Source organism: Lutra lutra, chromosome 4 (assembly GCF_902655055.1).
Source record: "Lutra lutra chromosome 4, mLutLut1.2, whole genome shotgun sequence".
In the NCBI taxonomy this organism is placed as follows: Eukaryota; Metazoa; Chordata; class Mammalia; order Carnivora; family Mustelidae; genus Lutra; species Lutra lutra.
Window position 1 is genome coordinate 56526644 of NC_062281.1, and position 20262 is coordinate 56546905.

Consider the following 20262-nt stretch of genomic DNA (forward strand, 5'->3'; position numbering starts at 1 on the left):
GAGTAAATGGAAAAACAGGCATCTGAAGGCAGGTGGTCATCATAATTATAAATGTATCATAATAAATATAAATATATTATCATAAATATACCATCTTATTAGTCTATAGAAGGGAGAATATACAATCTCACCTTCAGAACCTCAAACCAAACAATGACGTGCAGCAGCCTCAGTAGGATATAAGTGTAGCAGGAAAGTTACAAGCAGAAACTGCAGGAGAAAGAACTGCCATTTAGTATGAGAATAAATAGCTTGGAGTACCTCAAAGGCCTCCTAAGAACAAGCTTTGGTTGTGATATATATTTATAATAATTAGTATTATAATATTACAATGCTAATAATAGTATTCATAATATAATAATAAAGTATAATAATTAGTATTCATAAAAGTCTTAAGAAAAAAATAAAGCTGTGCATGTCCTATCTTTTAGACGGTAATGGAAAGGCAACTATATTTCGAGAATTTTCATAAATAGACCCTTAGCACACTTAAATATTTGATCCACTAATTAAACAAATCTTTCCTGCAGAATATCATTTTCTGATCAACTGGGAGAAAATAAGGAGCTGGGGGTGAAGAGCCATGGGGTATTATGAAATTTTCTTGCCTCCTTTTTTCCTGAATATATTTTTCTATATAATTTTATATAGTAAAATTCTGAATCTGAGATTGAATAAAAGTTTTCATAGACACATTTTCATATATATGCAATTCGATTTCCACAGAGTTATTTCCATCGGCTGACAGGGCTGCTTGCTTTAAGCTGAGACCCCTCTAAGCAAAGCCCTTGAAGAAACTAACAATTATATGAGTCAACTTGTTTATTCTGTGAGTAACTTGACTGCAACAGTAGACGAAATTGCCCTTTTAACCACGCCTTTGTATCTATTGTACTTATCTGGAATCACCACTCCTGAAACTGGAGAAAGGGCTAGGGAAGTTGAAAGAGGCAAAATATCTAACTATTGTCTCTTTGCAGAATTTCAAAGGTCAGGTTGCAGTTTCATTTCTGATGGTTTTAAAGAGAGAAGATAAGCTGTGGTTTATTTTGGAATTCAAATACCATTCTGGTGTAGTCTCAATGCTAATCCTTCTTAAGTGAATCATGAGAGATCATTTCTCAGCATTAGCCAGTGGTTTTCTAATTTCGATCTTATTTTGTCCTAGGGAAGTAACATGGATGAGGGATTTTGAAATTGCTAAATTCTGCAAAATGTCTTGATTTTGTATTGATACCAAACTGTGGAAAATAAAAGGAGAGATTGCTGAATTCTTGACAAATTATAATAGTTCTACTTGATTGTTTCATATGAAAAAAATAGGGGAGGGATTATTTATGAATACGAATCAATACTTTATATCTCATCTATTTCCATTAAAACTACAGGTTAGTTGAGCTAAAAATTCTTAGGTATAAGAAATATTCTTTTTTTTTGGTAAAAAAAGATCATTATGACCCTTCGCTTAGTTATGAATTTAAATAGTGACCAGTTCACAAGTACCGTTTACAATCAGTATGTTGGCCAATGGGATAATTTGCTTCGTAGAATGGAACTTACAGTCCTATCTTCATTCTCCTACTTATACTCTATTTCATGTATTTTAGTAGTAACAGTATTAGTAGTAGAACGATTATTATTATTTAGTTAGAATTGAGCTGTTTCTATAATTTTTTATGGTCAAATACGTACTAATACAGATTTTGAAAGCACTGGTGTTGAGGATGGAGAGACAAAAAGTGAATTCAGTGTTTATAATACTGGTTGCTACCTTTAAAGAAGCCTGTGGTTTATTTGGAAAGATGTGACATCTACAGTAATCTGAGGTATTAAATAAATAAATGAGTCTGAGAGCAGAGGTTCCTGAAAGTGAGTTGAGTATGGAGGAAGCAAGGTAAAACAAACTGCTTCAAATTGCATTAATGATTTGCAGTTCTCCTCACACCTTTTCATGTCAATATAGACAAAGCAAGCAAGACTGGAAAATGTACTACAATGGCCAAAACAGATTTAATGTTATTTCAGCCTAAATGATTTCTAGACTTTGATTATATGATAGTTCAAGTGCTACCTAAATAGTTGATTTACTTTAATACTGAAAACGCAGAAAAGAAATTTTGCTGCAAAGTATACATTATAGTAACAACTGGTTTTTGGAAGAATATACAATTTTTTTGGTCATATACTGATGTTCTATTATCTGTCCTGGGAACAGCCTTTACTCTGGCTGGTTATCTGTCCTTGTTGTCTTCTACATAAGAATGAAGAGGTGTTTTTTGTTTTGTTTTTAATTCTTGTAGATTTTATCACCAAAGTCCTCAGAATAATTTGGGTGCCAGAGTTCTGGATTTGGACAGGTAGGTCAGAAATATGATTAGAATTCTTGGCCAGAGAAGAAGCCTCCTGACTTAAGAATAGCTTTCTCCCCTCTGAGAGCTCAGAAGAACAAATTTCAATCCAACTGCATTTATAAAAAATTTACTACGGAAAATTTCATACATCTACACAGGCACAAAGGAACAAGTGGAAGCCTTCATCAATTAATCTCCTCAAATATCACCTGCTGGCTATTTTCTCTATGCCTCCCCTATTCCCATCATCATAATTGCCAGCAAATTTGAAGCAAATTCCAGATTCTCCTTTCTCAGAAAAAATTTTAATGTGTCTCTTTCTAAAATGTAAGAACTGTCCCTTTTAAGCCCAACTATAGTATCATCATCACACATCCCAAAATAACAATAATTCCTTAAGATTAACAAATAGCCAGTCAGTTCACATTTCTTCGATTGTCCTGTAAGTGTATTTTTTTATTTTAATAACCACCATTTCTTTGATTAATGATCCAGCTACAATTTCTTTTAAAGTATAGGTTAAAAATTCATATTTTCTTGAAATTATTCATTTGCCATTGAATCCAAAGCATTCATCCCGTGGGGTTCCCAACAGTCTGCATTATGCCAATTGCATCCTCTTCGCATTTATACATTTATCATGTTCTTTTGACTCATGTATTTACTGTGAATTTGTAGATAAATCCAGAGGATTGAAAAAATTCAGGTTGAGTTTTTGGCAAGTCTACTTCATAGGTGATGTTGATTAATTCCAAAATGAGTTATAAAGCATCTGCTTGTCTTATTGCGATGTTGCGACCATCGGTTGTCAATGCCTAGACTCATTAATTTATTATAGGTACCAAGTAGTGATAGTCTACTAATTATATTATTATTCTTCATTTATTAGCTGGAATATTTATTTCAGCTCTTTGGTTGCTCTGGGTCACGGTTTAATTAGAAAAGGCAGAATAAATATTTCTTTTATTGACCAATTTTACCAAAAAAAGAAAAAAAAGACTCCAGAGTATCTTCCAAGGATGATCAGTTAGGTACTTTATTCCCTTGTTGTCATTCTTATTAATGTCATTATAATCATCAGGGCACAGACTGTGCCGTGTTAGGTCCATGGACCATATTCAGGTTGGCTCCCGAGTCCTTTTGACACATCCAAGGTATTCTTTGATAGTCTTCCCAACTCTCTGGTATGACAAAATGTAACAGGAACACCTTGTTCATTTCCTTACTGGATCTGAAATCAGTCATCTCTCCAAGGAGACATTATCTGTTGTGTTTATTCAAACTTGTGTTCTTTCTAGTTTGATCTTCCTTCAAGAAATGATTTTTTTTCAAATTACTTGTTGAGTTCTCTCACTTTTTCAAATCTCCGTATTCTCTAATCACTTCATTTCTGAGTTTTTGTAATCATCTTTTTGTTTCTAAAAGTCAGTTTCTATCACTTTTAGAATTTTTTCTTTACTTTTAAAAAAGCATTAGGAAACCAATTTTATTTGTTTTGTGAGTGTATCTTTCTGTCATGCTTTCAGGGTCTACTGGGACTTTCTTATCCTTATTTCCCTTTTTCTGCCCTACTAACTTTCTGTAGGATTTGACTGGAGTACTTTTCTCTTCCTCATTTTTAAATGCAATAAATTTTCATTTTAGGAGAGAAGCATAGGTCAGAATATAGTTTTTAGCTTCACAACCCCAGTTCTCACTATCTTCTATTATTTTCATGACATGAATAAAAAAATGACTTTAAAAATTCTAAAATCTCCCTCCTCATTCCTCTAATTTTCATTTGTCAGGTTCTCCTTTTTTTCTGTCCTGTTGAGCCTGGGGATTTCTTCTAGCACGGTGCTTTGGTTCAGTACGTATCAAGGTTTCATAAGCCCTGGACCACTTCAGCATCCTCAGAACATCTTGCACTCCTTTGCAAATTGGAGTCTGCAATGTCCACTCCTACTTTCTGCTGGTGTTCTCTGTGAGTTCGTGATGCCCCTCCTAGGAATTTCTGGCTCTCTTGAAAGACAAAATCACCTTTCTCTTCTTTCAAGTTCTTTCCACATACTTTTAGATCCCATATGTAGATCTTTTTGCTCTTACTAATTTGTCCCTACCTGGTTGTATGTTGCAGTTCATGTTTGTACCTTATCATAGATGTTGTCTGTGAATTTGTGGTTTTGCTGTAAGATGCCTTTTCCCCCCTCCTCTTTTAGCCTGTTGCTTTAGGGAAGGGATAGGCTATTCAGAGCTAAAAAACTTCTCAGAAGCTACTATCATTTCCCCAGAATCCTCTGCAATTCAAATTTAAACAAAATTAAGGAGTCACTATCCTAATCATGATTATATTGTATCTGTCTCCTTTCCCTGTCTTCAAGTTCTACATAATCTCCCACTGAAGCATAGGGAGGTGATTGGACAATGCCTAGGTTTTGGGGGCTGTTTCTGTACTGCCTTCCTCCTAATTATGGCAGTCTTATACTCTACATTGTCTTCTTCACTGATAGGCAATTTAGAAAATAAAGGAAACCATGAGCTTTCTGGCTAAAAGTGGATTAATGTATTATTTTTCTCAGGTAAAATGTCCCAACACTCTTCAAGCTTAAATTTTAATATGAAATATCAATTTTCTGGAATCATATTAGATAAATACCCACATAAAGCACACTAAGACTTGAATCCAAGGAGTAAAACATTTTTAAGAGCCTTCAGATTTATAAACTTAGTATAATCCTGCATTACTTCTTACGGTAACTGAAAAAATTTTTTGTAATAAAGTAAAAATTGATTTATTAAATAAAATTATTTTTCACATGTGCATGCACATATACACACACACACACTCTCAGCTGGTCTTTGAAAAACATGGGTTTGAACTGTGCAGTTCCACTTATATATTATCTTTTTCAATTTGGTATAGTACTATAAATACATTTTCTCTTATCATTTTTAAAAAAATTTTTAAAGATTTATTTATTTTAGAGAGGGGGGTGGGGCAAACAAGGGAGAGGAGAGAGAGAATCTCAAGCTGACTCCATGCTGGCCATGGTGTGGGACTCAATCCTAGGACCCTGAGATCATGACCTGAGCCGAAACCAAGAGTTGGACGCTTAATTGACTGCCACTCAGGTGCCCCTTCTCTTATGGTTTTCTTCACATGTTCTTTTCTCTTGCTTACTTTATTGTAAGAATCCAGTATGTTATATATATAAAACATACAAAATATATGTTAACTGACTCTATATTATTCATTATTCATATATTATTTATAACATACAAAATATATGTTAACTGACTCTATATTATTCATATTATTCACTCTATATTTTTCAACAATATTTATTAAGTTTTTTAGAGTCAAAATTTATAAATGGATTTTCAACTGTGCAGGGAGTTGATACTCCTAACTCCCACATTATTGAGGAGTCAACTGTGTAAATTGTGTGTGTGTGTGTCTGTGTGTCTGTGTACAGAGAGACAGAAGAGAGAGAAAGAGTGTTAAGGTTGTATCAGTTATTATCTATTTTCTAGAATCTGGGAATATTTGAGGGAAAATATAGTATAAAGCAGGAAGATAATCTAACAGTGAAAATAGTTGTAGCTATTGCTATGCAATGAACCAGTCCTCAGCTTGGCGGTTTAAAACAGCAAGCATTTGGGGCGCCTGGGTGGCTCAGTGCGTTAAAGCCTCTGACTTCACTCAGGTCATGATCCCAGGTCCTGGGATCGAGCCCCGCATCGGGCTCTCTGCTCAGCAGGGAGCCTGCTTCTACCTCTCTCTCTGCCTGCCTCTCTGCCTACTTGTGATCTCTGTCTGTCAAATAAATAAATAAAATCTTTAAAAAAAAAAACAGTAAGCATTTGATCTGCTCACAATTTGTGAATCAGCAATTTGGGCTGGGATCCACTGGATAGATCTATGTTGCCTTCACCTGGGGTCACTCATGAGGTTGCCATCATCTGGTTCCTTGACTGGGGTTGGTTGCTTTCACATGTCTGGTCATTGGTGCTGGCTGTCAGCTTGGCCAGGTATCTCCATTAGGTTGGCTGGGCTTCCTCACATGGCAGGTTTCCATAAGGACAAGCTTGATGTACAAGTACTTTCCAGATCTTGATATGTTACTGGGCAAAAGCAAGTCACATGACCAGGCCCAGGTTAGTGTGGGAGGGAACTACACATGGTAAGAAAATAGTGAGATATGATGCACTGCGGTCAATAGTCTAAAAACCTACAACAGTAATTATATAAATGAAACCCTTCCTTCTGAAGGCAGCTAATAAAAAATACATGTGTGTGAGAGAGTTGGTGTGGGTGGGGCTAAGAGACAATAATCAAAGCTTACAGAAGCCTGAAGATTCTGGTATGTTTGTAAAATCCATAGGGATAAAATTAATTATATAACCATTTTCTGACACCAGAAGAAAGGTCACAATTGCAGACCAGGAAAGTCCCTCATTCTTCTTTCTCTTTAATTTTCATGTTCTTTTGACTCAGCTCATTTTTAAAATAAATTATAACTTACTCTCCATACATTTGTTACTTTATTTTTTCAAAGAAATGTTGATCTCACTTTTATCTGCTTTACCACAAAATGCCATAAAGAACAATTTTTTTCTGAAAAATCTGTCAAATCTTTTACAAAGTAAAATCTTATGTACCCAGTACAATGAACAGATATTAAGGATTCACATTTCATGATAGTTTAAATAATATTCTTCCATTAAAACTTAAGATAGGATTCCCACTTGTTCCTATAGGGTTATTTTCTTCAATAACAAGAGCTGACTTTGGCCATTTCTTGCTACTGGAATTTGTGCATAGAGTCTGTGTTTGACTGGTCTTTGATCCTCACTCATGTTTTCCTTAGTGAACATGATGGTCTCGCCCCATGGGTCAACCCACCAATATTGCTCCTGATGAAGGTTAACTGTGTTGGCCACATTAAATCTTACACAGCAAATTGTGACATCTGAGATTTCCTATCAGGTTTACCAGATATTCCATAGTAATTTCACTATTTATTCAATATAAAAAGAGTGATATTGGGCTTAGGAAAACTTCTTATTTATAGAGAGATGCCAAACACTACTGTACAAAATGTTTACAATTTGTGAACAATTGCATTAAATTCTAGTGTAAGTTACTCTAAAATAAAGTAAACAAAGCTATTGGTTGTGTCAGAAGCAATGGCTGCTGATAACTTCAAAGTTCTTCTTGAATTTATTAATAGGAGCAACTATTTGTTGCCAGCTTTTGGGAAAGACTTTTCCTTTGATTCTCATTTACTTTGTGAATATATAAGAACCATATGGTTTTTTCTTTCTTTCTGTATTCAACGCACTTTTAGTTCTGACCTCTTAAGGTAGGATATCTGTTACTGCTATTGTTGGCTCTTACCTGAGACAAGGAAGGCTATAAACAAGAAAGGTGAAGAAGTGTTAAAGATTTTTAAGGTATAACTGAAACTTTTTATCTACTATAATCCTTTTTTTTTTTTTTTAAGATTTTACTTGTTTATTTGACAGACAGAGATCACAAGTAGGCAGAGAGGCAGGCAGAGAGAGAGAGAGAGAAGAGGAGGAAGCAGGCTCCCCACTGAGCAGAGAGCCCAATGTGGGGCTCGATCCCAGGACCCTGGGATCATGACCTGAGCCAAAGGCAGAGGTTTTAACCCACTGAGCCATCCAGGAGCCCCTCTATTCCTATAATCTTAAGGAATAATTATAAAAATTACTTATAGCTTGGCCAGTGAGAACGTGGGCAAATTTTGTTCTTTGTTCATATGTTCATACAGCTATCTATGTTCATACAGTTATTTCGGGAGTTATATTGCCAGATATTCCCTGGCAACTCTAGATTTTTGTACCTGGAATAGGGAGACTTTTTTTTTTTAAGATTTTATTTATTTTTCAGGGAGAGAGCAAGTGAGGGAGCACAGGGGGAGCAGCAGGCAGAGCCTGATGTGGGACTCCATCCTAGGACCCTGGGATCATGACGTGAGCTGAAGGCAGAGGCTTAACAAATTGAGCCACCCAGGCGTACCCAGGGAGACCTTTCTATGTTGAAGTGCTTTTACCTTTTTCCTGGGCATTTTCAGTTTTCTCTTATTAGAATTTATAAAATTTATGCATGTTAAGATGTTAGCAAGGACGAGATAGAGGAGTCACGAGAAGATACTGTTTTGTAAAGCACACAGGACAGAGATAGTATTCCCTAATTGCATTTGCTTCTTGCCACCACCTCTTTTATGAAATGCATCAGCATCTGACTGGTCCCTGTGTTCCACTAATTGGACAGAGCCCTGCCTTGGCATTGTTAGAAAGCACTGATGGTCACTGCGGAAACTGTGTGTAGAGCTTGTAAGCCAAAGTTCTCAGGAAAGAAACAAATATACTTAATAAAAAAATGCCTACTGTTTTTCTTAATTAGCATTTTTTTCACTGTCAGAAGTTGATTTCTGCTTTGACAGGGAGTAATCTAACTCTGTATTTGCCGAAATAATAAAATCAAGTTTAACATATCTTAGATTTTCATCCTACTGGAAGAAATGTATAAAATTAAAGTTATTTTTTAATTGCTACTGTTTAGAATGCCTGAAACCCATTAACTGAGCTAGTTAAAGCCCAGTGTTTATGAGGATATTTTTTCTTTTTTTCTTTTACTACCATGACACAGAAGCAGTTGAAAAAGTACAAGTCTGTCACCATTAAACAATAAGACAACTACAAATGTTTCTCTTCAGAGTTAACATTGATGAAAGTCTTTTTATTTTTTTAAGATATTTATTTATTTATTTATTTGACAGAGAGAGACATAGCAAGAGAGAGGACACAGGCAGGGAGAGTGGGGGAGGGAGAAGCAGGCTCCCTGCAGAGCAAGGAGCCCTATGCAGGGCTCAATCCCAGGACCCTGGAATCATGACCTGAGCCAAAGGCACACACCCAATGACTAAGCCACCCAGGCACCCCGATGAAAGTCTTTGTGGAAAGGGGTGCCTGGGTGGCTCAGTGGGTTAAGCCGCTGCCTTCAGCTCGGGTCATGATCTCGGAGTCCTGGGATCGAGCCCCGCATCGGGCTCTCTGCTCTGTGGGGAGCCTGCTTCCTCCTCTCTCTCTGCCTGCCTCTCTGCCTGCTTGTGATCTCTCTGTCAAATTAAAAAAAAAAAAAAAAAGAAAGTCTTTGTGGAAAAAAAACTTTTTGTAGAAGTATAATAAAATAAAAGTTGTATTTTCCTGAATTCCACTCTAGGAAAATAATTTTTTGGCCAATACCAGCATCTTTATTGATCTTTTAATAACATATACAGTGTTTATGTTAAAGGATAAAAGATAGACGATTTTCAGTGCAATATTTCAAGGAGCATTTTCTAATGGCAGATTTCAGTCCCAAATTTAGGAAGTTAATACATGCTTATGAGATCAAAGAATCAGCTACAACAAAGTTTTTTTTTTTTTTGAAAGAGAGAGAGAGAGAGGGAGCGAGCACGAGCACAGGCAGACAGAGTGGTAGGTAGAGGCAGAGGGAGAAGCAGGCTCCCCGCTGAGCAAGGAGCCCGATGTGGGACTAGATCCCAGGACGCTGGGATCATGACCTGAGCCGAAGGCAGCCGCCTAACCAACTGAGCCACCCAGGCGTCCCTACAACAAAGTTTTTTAAAAAAGATTTTATTTTATTTATTTGACAGAAAGAGAGACAGTGAGAGAGGGAATACAAGCAGGGTGAGTGGGAGAAGAAGAAGGAGGCTTCCTGCTGAGCATGAAGCTTGATGCCTGATTGATCCCAGGACCCTGGGATCATGACCTAAGCCCAAGACAGATGCTTAATGACTGAGCCACCCAGGCACCCCCAGCTACAACAAATTTTATCATAAGATGGTAAGTTTCTCTTTCACATCAGTTTCCTAAAAATACTTATTGTTACTTCTTGCTGTTTGAAATGACTACCCATATGGTGGCCATTTGAGGAAAAAGTAACTCTTGGATAGGTGTTTAATAAAATACCTCTTGGTTTCAGGAGCATACTCAGATTTTCTTTAAATTAATAAACTTAGCAATCTCTATCTAGCAATTAATTAATCTAAATATAGATTTAGAAATTTACTTCTGAAACGATTTTGTTAAGTAGTTGTTGGGCACTTCTCTTTCTGACCGCCGCTTCTTTTTTGCAGAACAAATCCCTACACTTAGAATAATTAATACCGCCATCCTTGGCTCCTTGATTATTTCATAGTGATGCTGCTTGAAGATAGAGCTCAACCTTTCCTTGGAGAAACTTCTCAGTCCATGAAATAAAACATCATTAACACTAGATCTACATCTAATGGCAGTGTAATATGAATTAGTATCCCCTTTCTTTTTTTTTTTTTTTAAGATTTTATTTATTTATTCTACAGACAGAGGTCACAAGTAGGCAGAGAGGCAGGCAGAGAGAGAGGGGCGAAGCAGGCTCCCTGCTGAGCAGAGAGCCTGATGCAGGGCTGGATCCCAGGATCCCGGGATCATGACCTGAGCCGAAGGCAGAGGCTTTAACCCACTGAGCCACCCAGATGCCCCTCCCTTTTCCTTTTTGACTTTCCAGACTGCATGGGAAGAATGGTATGGCGTGGCTTAGGAAAGGTTGTAGCTCAAGAGGATTCCATTATGTTGCTGCATCACTCTGAGGGGTTTTGTTTGAGAACAATCTTATATTTTGCTCTGTAAAAACATCATAGTGATTCCTTCATTGATCATTAAATAACAAAATGCTACCCTTCATGTACTATCTCTTCCTGATCAGGAGCCTCCTCTCCATTCTCAGCCTTGATCTGCGTTCCAAGAGGCAGGATGGAGTAGATAGATTTCTGATTTCTGAAGTTAGACAGATATGGTTCCAGCTCTGGCTTCATCACTAATGATTTAGCTTCTGATATATTTCTTCTAGAACTGGCAGCAATGGACACTTTGATTCTTGTTTTTCCAGGGACCTTTGCATTTTAACAGGGGATCACAACATTTTATGTAGAACGGGCATGAGTTGAAAAGAAGAGCAAAAAAATCTTTTAGTAAGGTCTGAAATGCAAATCAATGGAGGTAACTGCCTGAGATAAAACTAATCCCACCTGAATATTGACAGTAAAGTGAGACAGGGAGGCAAACAAGTGTATTGTTTGCTAAATGTATCATTTTCTGTAAGTGTAGAATTTATAAGAAAGCCTCATTGCAAATAAAATGCATGTGTTTTACTAAAAAGTTGTTTGAAAAGTAGTATTGAATACTTATTTTTAAAAAAATCTATAATCTTGAGTGCCTTCTGTGTTTCTGGTGTTTTATGTAAATAAGTTTTATGATATTACATAGAGGAGGAGACTGAGACTCAAAGGCCATAGGAGATGGGTTCTTTGTGGTGTCCATTATACCCCATGATTTCTCTTTGCTCGTGGTGTTTATGCACCTAGGTGCTTGAAATACAAGAATGAATAAATCTCTCTTTGAAAAGGCTTTTAACATACATTAGATAATAAACAATGCCTACAAGCAGAACAGAGTACTTTATTTAAAGTATAAAGAGAGCAAATGCTCACCTACTATCATTTAAATAATCTTTAAATTACTTTTTGAATCAACATACTTACATTCTGGGATGTTTTCTTATTTTTTCCTAGTTCAGTTTATTTGTGCCTTTTTTCTTTTGTCTTTTCCCATCTGAAATGTTTATGGTCTCAAAAGTAATTACTGCTTGAAGAAAGTTTTCATGGATTCTAAATGCTACCTAATGGAAGCCATAAGCATAGAGTCTGCTAGCATTTAGAGTGGTATAATACATATGCCAGGTTGAATCAAGTGGGAGAAAAGGTTAATCATTCTTTTAAATTGGTAGTGTTGCTGGAGGTGGATTAATATGCTTTTTGAATCCCTTATGTGCTGTAAAGCTCCTTGATCACAGTCACTATTGTCATGTTTTAGGTTTTGAATTAGAGGTGTCTCCTGTGGTCAGCTGGACCAACTCCCTTAATCTCTCTGGCTGTATTAGGTGATAGTTTTCTCATTTCAATACATGATCTGTGTTATAAGAAGTGTTGACAGTACCAAACTCTAATGTGGGCACCCAGAAAATGGAAGAATCTTTCTACTGATGATGAATCAAAGCTCTTTTCATTGTGAATGTAGTCCTTTCCCTAGGTAATGCAGGAACATTATGAAAAGTATAATGTTCTCTTCCACCTTTGGAACCTGGAGTGGTCTCAACCTGTCAGCTCACTGGCAGAGCAGGCTTTATCCAGACACCAAAGAACAAAATGTGAAATTGGCACCAGCCAGCCTCTCCGTTGCACAGGATATTCCTGTTTAAATTTGACAACCAGAACATTTTACAATTTGAAATTATTGTCATCTGGTTTTCCTTAGTTTCTTCTTTGGGAACGAAAGCTTTGAGAAGCTTGTTAAAAAATCTGGACTTCTGATGGTGAGGCTTAACTAGAGCTATCGAGTCATCAATCAACAAACATTGACCAAAGTTTACCACTCCCCAAGTGCTGTACAAAGGACCCAGACACATCTCGGTGGCCCTGCCTCTTCACTGTATTTATAGTACTTTTTTTCTAAATGTAACTGGAGCTCTGGTAAAGACAAGGCATTGATTCGAATCTGCAGTAAACAAAGTTGACTGGGCTGATCCCTTCTGTTCCCAGAATTATTTTGTCCCAAGTAGTAATTTTCTCAGTGCCATGAAACTAAGTTCTGTCATCTATCTATCCACTTAATATAGTCCTTACTTCTTTGACCTCTAGTGAGGAAACTAATATAAGACACTGGAATATGTCTGGTTCTTTGGGTTAAGTGCAGATGATGATATGAATACAATTGAAGATGAAGCCAAAAGTTGAAAAGGCAGTTCTAAATAGATTGCATAAGACAGAGGGTATTTGAAAAATCAGATAGAAAAGGTAGAACCTGATGCAACCAGCAATGAAGGGCTTCTGAAAGTTTTCCAATAGCTGAGGGATTGATTTTTTTTTTTTTTAAAGAACATGACTGACAACTGAATACCAGATAAAATTATACAGGTGACTGGGGCCGCCTGGGTGGCTCAGTCAGTCAGGCATCTGCCTTCGGCTCAGGTCAGATCCCCGAGTCTTGGGATCAAGCCCCGAATCAGGCTCCCTGCTCAGTGGGGAGTCTGCTTCTCCCTCTGCCGCTCTCCCTGCTCGTGTTCCCTCTTTGCTATCTCTCTGTCAAATAACTAACTAACTAACTAAATAAATATCTTAAAAAAAATCTATACAGATGATTGTATACACGAGATCCAGTGATAACACTAATTTTGTAGTCCACTGACTGTGTTTTGGGCTCACACTCTAGAAATTAAATTAGAAAAGAAAACGTAATCTGAAGTCATTTTAGATGAGATTCACAAAATATTGGAGCTGGAAGGTGCCTTTATAGGATTAGTCAACACCTTTGAGTGCCTACTATGTAGCAAGCACTGTTTTTATGGGCCAGAAGCAAAAAAAAAAAAAAAAAAAAGAAAGAAAGAAAGAAAAAAGAAAAAGAAATGCTCAGAAGAATCAAGAGGCAGTGTGAAAGATATGGAAATGGCTCATTACAAATTGAAAGGAGATATGCTATTAAATAGATCATAAAAATGTAACTTTGCAAAAACAGAACTTGGAACAAAAACCTTGCTTGAGGACATTGGAGAGAGTGTCAACAATGAGCAAGTCTCTGGATTGGGTTTTGAATGTTGGAAATTATTCAGATAGAGAAAAGGTCAAGGGCATACGGCAGAAGGAACATCTTGCATATGAGAACAAGCACAACATGTCTAAGGGATCGCAAAAGAGATTTTTTATTTTAAACTGGAGTATAGAGTATAAGTTGCCAAATGGTGGAAAATAAAGCATAAAGGGTAGGTTGGAATAACAGTATAAAGTGGTCTTGTATTTCCTCTGAGGAAAGATTGATGTTTCCTGCAAAATGGGTTACTTATGAATGTTCTAAAATAGAGACTCTTGTGTAAGGCTTAACAAATGCTAAATCAGAGTTGTACTAGGCACATGGCTTACTGGTGAAAATTTCTGTATTTTGTTTTCCAGGTTAGACACTGTTACAATTCTTTAACATTTCTTTTTCCTAAGTAAGGACATCTGGTGAAAATGCGTGATCCATTTTATCTTGGAAAGTTTTGCCTTAACTTTTTTTCTGTTTAAAATGTAAATTCTAATATAAAGTTTGGATGCTTGAATACCTGCTTATATTCTTTCTTTGATATAATGGGGCTAATTGGGATGTCTTCTCTAATTTGAGAAATACAATGATTGGTTTCTCATGTTGGTCATTTCAAGAGATGGATGAATTCTAGGCTCATTGCATAAGAATCATCTGAATGTCTTGTTAAAAATAATCCTCACAGATTCTGATTCGGCAGGAATGAGGAGATATCCAGGAACATGTATATTAAACAGTATATTAAATATTCCAGAGATTATAGTATGCAGCTACATGTAGAAAGCATAGTTCTGTGTTCTGCCAGGAACATAGAGGGATCACAGATTCCATAAATGGAGACTGGGGAAAGATTCTTGGTAATTCAGATCCTATAGGAAGATAACTTTTGGAATTTATTTATTTATTTATTTATTTATTTTAAAGATTTTATTTTTTTTATTTATTTATCTGACAGAGAGAAATCACAAGTAAGCAGAGAGGCAGGCAGAGAGAGAGGAGGAAGCAGGCTCCACGCTGAGCAGAAAGCCCGACGTGGGGCTCGAACCCAGGACCTGGGATCATGACCTGAGCCGAAGGCAGCGGCTTAACCCACTGAGCCACCCAGGCACCCCAACTTTTGGAATTTAAAGAAAGTTCAGAGTTCTGGTTGAAGTTATTTTTTTCATTCATTCATTCATTCATTCAATAAATTGTTTATTCACCTACCCATTTAACAATGGGTATTTCTTGAAGTCTAATATGTTCCAGACATAGTAAATTGTGGTGGTACAGAAATGAATGATATTAACCCTGTCATTAGAGGCAATATCAGAAATAGGTGATAGGAATGAAGAGAATAATAATTGAGTGTTAAGTGTCATATAGATAAGTAAGCAATAAGAATTTGTAGTAGGCACAACAGATAAGACCATTCATAATCTTCCATAAGGTCTTTTTTTCTTTCAAAGCCTGAGTTATCAGTTAACATGCTATTGCCAGATGTATATCTTTGGACTCAAACTCATCATGTTTATTCTCAAACCAGTTATTTCCCTCTGTTTCTTATTTTAGTAAAAGGCATCACTTGAATCCTGATTGACCCCCCCAAAACCAACCAACCAACCAAACAAAGAAACCCCAAAACCAAAAACCAAACAAACAAAAAAAAACCTGAGTCATTCTTCACCCTTCTCTCCTCCCCTAAACTCCATCTGAAACAATCCCCAAGACCTGTCACAGTTATACCATATATACATTTGTCCACTCTTCCTGCATCCATTGTCCTACCCTTTCTATTTTTTCTTCAGATGTGATAGCCCCATTCACTTTCTTCCTGATACCAGTATCATTTCTCTCTTATTCATTCTCTTCATTACAACTTAAATCTCACTTGACTGATGTAGCCCTTTGATAGTGTTTACTCAGTAGCCCTGAATTTTTGAATTATTTATTTATTAAAAATAATATTTTTTTTGAGGGAGAGAGACAGAGTAGGGTATGCATGGAGGGAGGGGCAGAGGAATAGGGAGAGAGAGAACCTTAAACAGGCTCCACACTCAGCACAGAGCCTGCCAGGGGCAGGTTGGTGGAGGTGCTCAATCTCATGACCCTACAATCATGACACCGAGTTCATGACCTGAGCTGAAATCAAGAGTCGGATGCTAAACCAAATGAACAACCCAGGGGACCCACTCTGAGTTTTTAAAATGACCTCTCTTACCCCTGAACTTTCTCCGGGCTATGCCATCACTTTGGATGATACTTTAGCCATTTAATCCTTGGCTAGTGCATCCTCATCATTTAAATTTCAAAATAAACATTGAATCTCTGTTGCATGACATCCATTTGAGATTAAATTCTCTTTCTGTACATTCTCTTGAAACCTGGCTGTCAGTTATCCATGAGACTTACAGTTATTTTTTATAATTTATTTTTCCTACTGCACTGTAAACTCCTGTGAACAATCTCTTCATGTGCCAGTGTTGTAAGTGCTCAATAAATATTCTCTTAGAAGGTTAAGGTACTTTTAGATTCACCTTGGGTGATAATTTGAATAAACTCAACATTTTAGGAAACTTTATGGACTAATACCAGGAGGCTTAATCAGATCATCACATTTTCAATCATATTTTATTCTAGGGAGTGTGCATAAAAAAAAAAAAAAGAAACTGTCTTTCCTCAGAAGAAAGGGTTCTCTTCTCTTTGAATATATATATATTTTTTACTAGAGGGTTTGGTGCCCGAGGGCTGACCCACCTGAGGTCCCCATTGTTAACATCTGTAGTATATCTACTGGGTTGGGGTCTCTTTTCATACTTAACAGGAATGTCATACTGCTTTTATGTAGTTTCTTCTTTTTCTTCTCTATCTTAAGATCATCCTGCTCTGCTCCTTTGCTTTTTCCTGAAATCTCCTTTCACCACTTAATATGGCCTGGAAAGTCTATGCAGTGATGCTAAAGGAATAGTAAAAAATAGAAGTATGCATGGTAGATATGTCCTTTAGAGAATTTCTCTTTCCAAGTAAATACTTTTTTTTTTTTTCCTTTCGAAAGTATTCCTTCTTCCACCCTTTAGATCTTAAAAAAATATTCCATAAGGCCTGTCAATTAAACCTGCTTCTGGGACAGATTACAAACTATAAAAGATCTAGGAAGGAAATTTGAAATATAAGGAAATGTGTAGAAAGGCACAAGGCAAGTGGCAGAAAAACTCCAAGGGTTTGGATTCTCAGTTAAACACCCCACAGATTGACTCTTTTTAGCATGTTTTTTGATCTGAAAAGTAAAATTATATCTCTCACCTAATAACACATTTTGAAAAGAAACTGCAGTGCTTACTGATTTGGGCTAAGGTGGAAAGAGTTACAGGAGTGAGCCCTACCACAATTTCATCATGATTTTAATCGTGGATGAAATGCAACAGAAGGTAAGACAAAGCAACACCAGCACTCCCTGAATAGTAAGAAGGTACAAGATCTGTGACCAGTGAAAATTCTTTGCAAGCTACAAATAATACTTTTATTTGAGGAGATCTTAAAAGTAAAGTTCCTTTTCCATTGTTTTTCACCTTTGCTATCTTTGGTGACTTTTAAAAGTGAAAAAGACAATTGAAGTTGAACAGAACAGGAAGTATATCTACATATTTTCAAAAACAAAACAAAACTGAGACAAACATAAAAAAACAATTGTTCAAGTGTCCTTTTGACTTTGGTCTAAATTGAGATACGCAGAAATTTGTAGCATGATATATTGATACATTTGGAAATTGAAAGACTTGTTTAATTTTTGGCTTAGTGACCACAAGTGTCATATTTTAAGTCTCGACTTCTTCACCTGAAAAATGGGAATAATTATAATGGAGAACACTTGTGAAAATTACAGAAAATGATATAAAATATCTGCAGTTAAGTACCTAGTCTGCCAATAAAGCAATTGCTTCTTTAATATTTTTAGGGCTATTGTTATCTGGGAACTGTGGTGGAGTGAGTTATTATGATCAGAAATTCAATTTAGAATTACTGAATGTTATTCTAGTACATGCAAAACAATGCTTTTCTATGTAGAGGCAAGCATGCATTTGTTAGAATATTTTAATTTTCTCTGGAAGAACAGAAAGAGAAAACCTGCCACAAAAGAAGAGCAGAAGCAAAAGCTCTTTTTAAATTTGCTTTTTTATTATTTATTTTATCATTAATAATTTCATACAGTGAAAGATTTGGTTAAGGAGTTTGAAATATATTTATGGTTGAATAAAAGGTCAAAGACAGGAGGAATAAAACTATAAAATATAAAGCATGTTGTAATAGACTACAATGAGTATTTCTCTCGATATTTTGGGCACTTTTAAGACAAGAGGCAGATACTTTAAAATTAATTATAAACATATGAATATATATAATAAATAATTGGTTTGTGTGAAATATGGAAAGTGTGTGCAATTGTGAAGAAATAATATTTTCAGCTATGAAGTTAGAATTGGCCCAAAGTACATTACTAAGCTGGGAAATCTATTCACAAGGAAAAAGAAGCAGTCCCAATAAAAGTTAAATAAAGTAATTTAAACTTTTATGACAAAAAAACCCTACTAATTGAGATAAACTGTTCAAACATTAGAGAAGCTAGCTATACTGGAGTCATATAAATGGTCCACAGATTAAGTATATTTCTCAGAATAACACAAAATGAATCCATTTCAATGACAAAACAAAGTAAACAGCTAAAATTATAGAAATGTTAAACATACCAAGGAAAGACAGTATAATACATACATATAAAGTAATTTGTAACTGAAAATGTTATGATAACCTTGAAGATAAAACTATGTAGACAGAGAAAAAGGATACCATAAATGTTTGGTATGTGACTAAATCATGCAAATAACTTTTAGCATTTTCTATTTGTTTAAAAATCATGAGGTAGAATATAAAATGACTGAGATGCAATCTCTTCTATAGTTGTTCCTTTTAAAAAGAAATCAGTATGTGCTGGGTATTGCAAAGAACTGGAGTTCCTGAAAAATAGATTCTGTGTTTACCTAGAAGACCTTGCCTTACCTTGCCTTCCAGAAGACAAATCAAGACTTTGGTAGATTTTACACTTGATGTAAGAGTATGGCTCAAGGTCTCAGGATAGAATGCCAGTGAAAAATAACTGGTGTGGTATATGGACTTCTTTTGCCTAGAAGCTTTTGGTATACAGGGCTTAGAAAAAGGCTAGCCAAAAGGTCCACTCTGCCCACTTCTACCCCAAGGCCAAAACTTAATATTGAATATTACTCTTTTCAAGTTGAGGAAATGTCAACATGTTCCTAGTTATAAGAAAAACACAGTGAAAGAACAGTATGTTTGTGTGTGTTTATGTGTGTTTGTGTACAGACATATATGTACATGGGGGTAAGGAGAAAGTAAGAAATAGAGAGGTTGGGGGAGAGAGACAAGGGTGGGAAAGAAGAGAGGGGAGAGAGGATGGAAGAGGGAAAAAGAGAAGCGGCAGGCAAGCTGAATATTTACCCATTTTCCTACAAAGATGTATATTCCAGGTTTCCTTATTTCTCTACTTTTCTAGGACTTGGGAATTGCAAAATACAGGCATAGAAAGACCTTAACTTCATGGTTCAACTAAATGTTTCTGCCTTGATCGAACATAGCAGTTCTTCTTTTTTAGAATGAGGCAAGAAAGGAATAGGAGAGAAGACTGAGCAAATCTGTAGCAATAGGAGAGAAGACTGTAGCAAATTTCCACACAAGTTTTTATTCTTAGGTTTTTGTTAAGGACTGAATGTTTGTGTCTCCCCCAGAATTTGTACATTGAAATCTAATCCCCAAATATTTGGAGATGGGGCCTTTGTGAGCTAATTAGGTCATGGAGATGGAGCCCTTATGAATAGGATTAGGGTTTTTAAGAAGAGACCAGAGAGCTACCTGGATCTCTTTTTGCCATGTAAAGACACAGAGGGAGTTGACAGTCTATAGCCCAGTACAGGGGTCTCATCAGGAACCCTGCCATGCTAACACCATGACCTTGGACTTCTAGCCTTTAGAAGAGTGAGAACTAAAATTCTATTGTTTAGAAACCACCAGTCTATGTATGGTACTTTGTTAGGGCAGTTCAAATTGACTAAGCCAATTCTTTTTCAAGACTTTGCTTATATCTAGGATTTAAAAAAAATACATAATTTTCCTTATTTGTGGAAATAGAATATTTTGATGAAAATATAAATTCTTGGAGGTTTTATTCAATTTATTC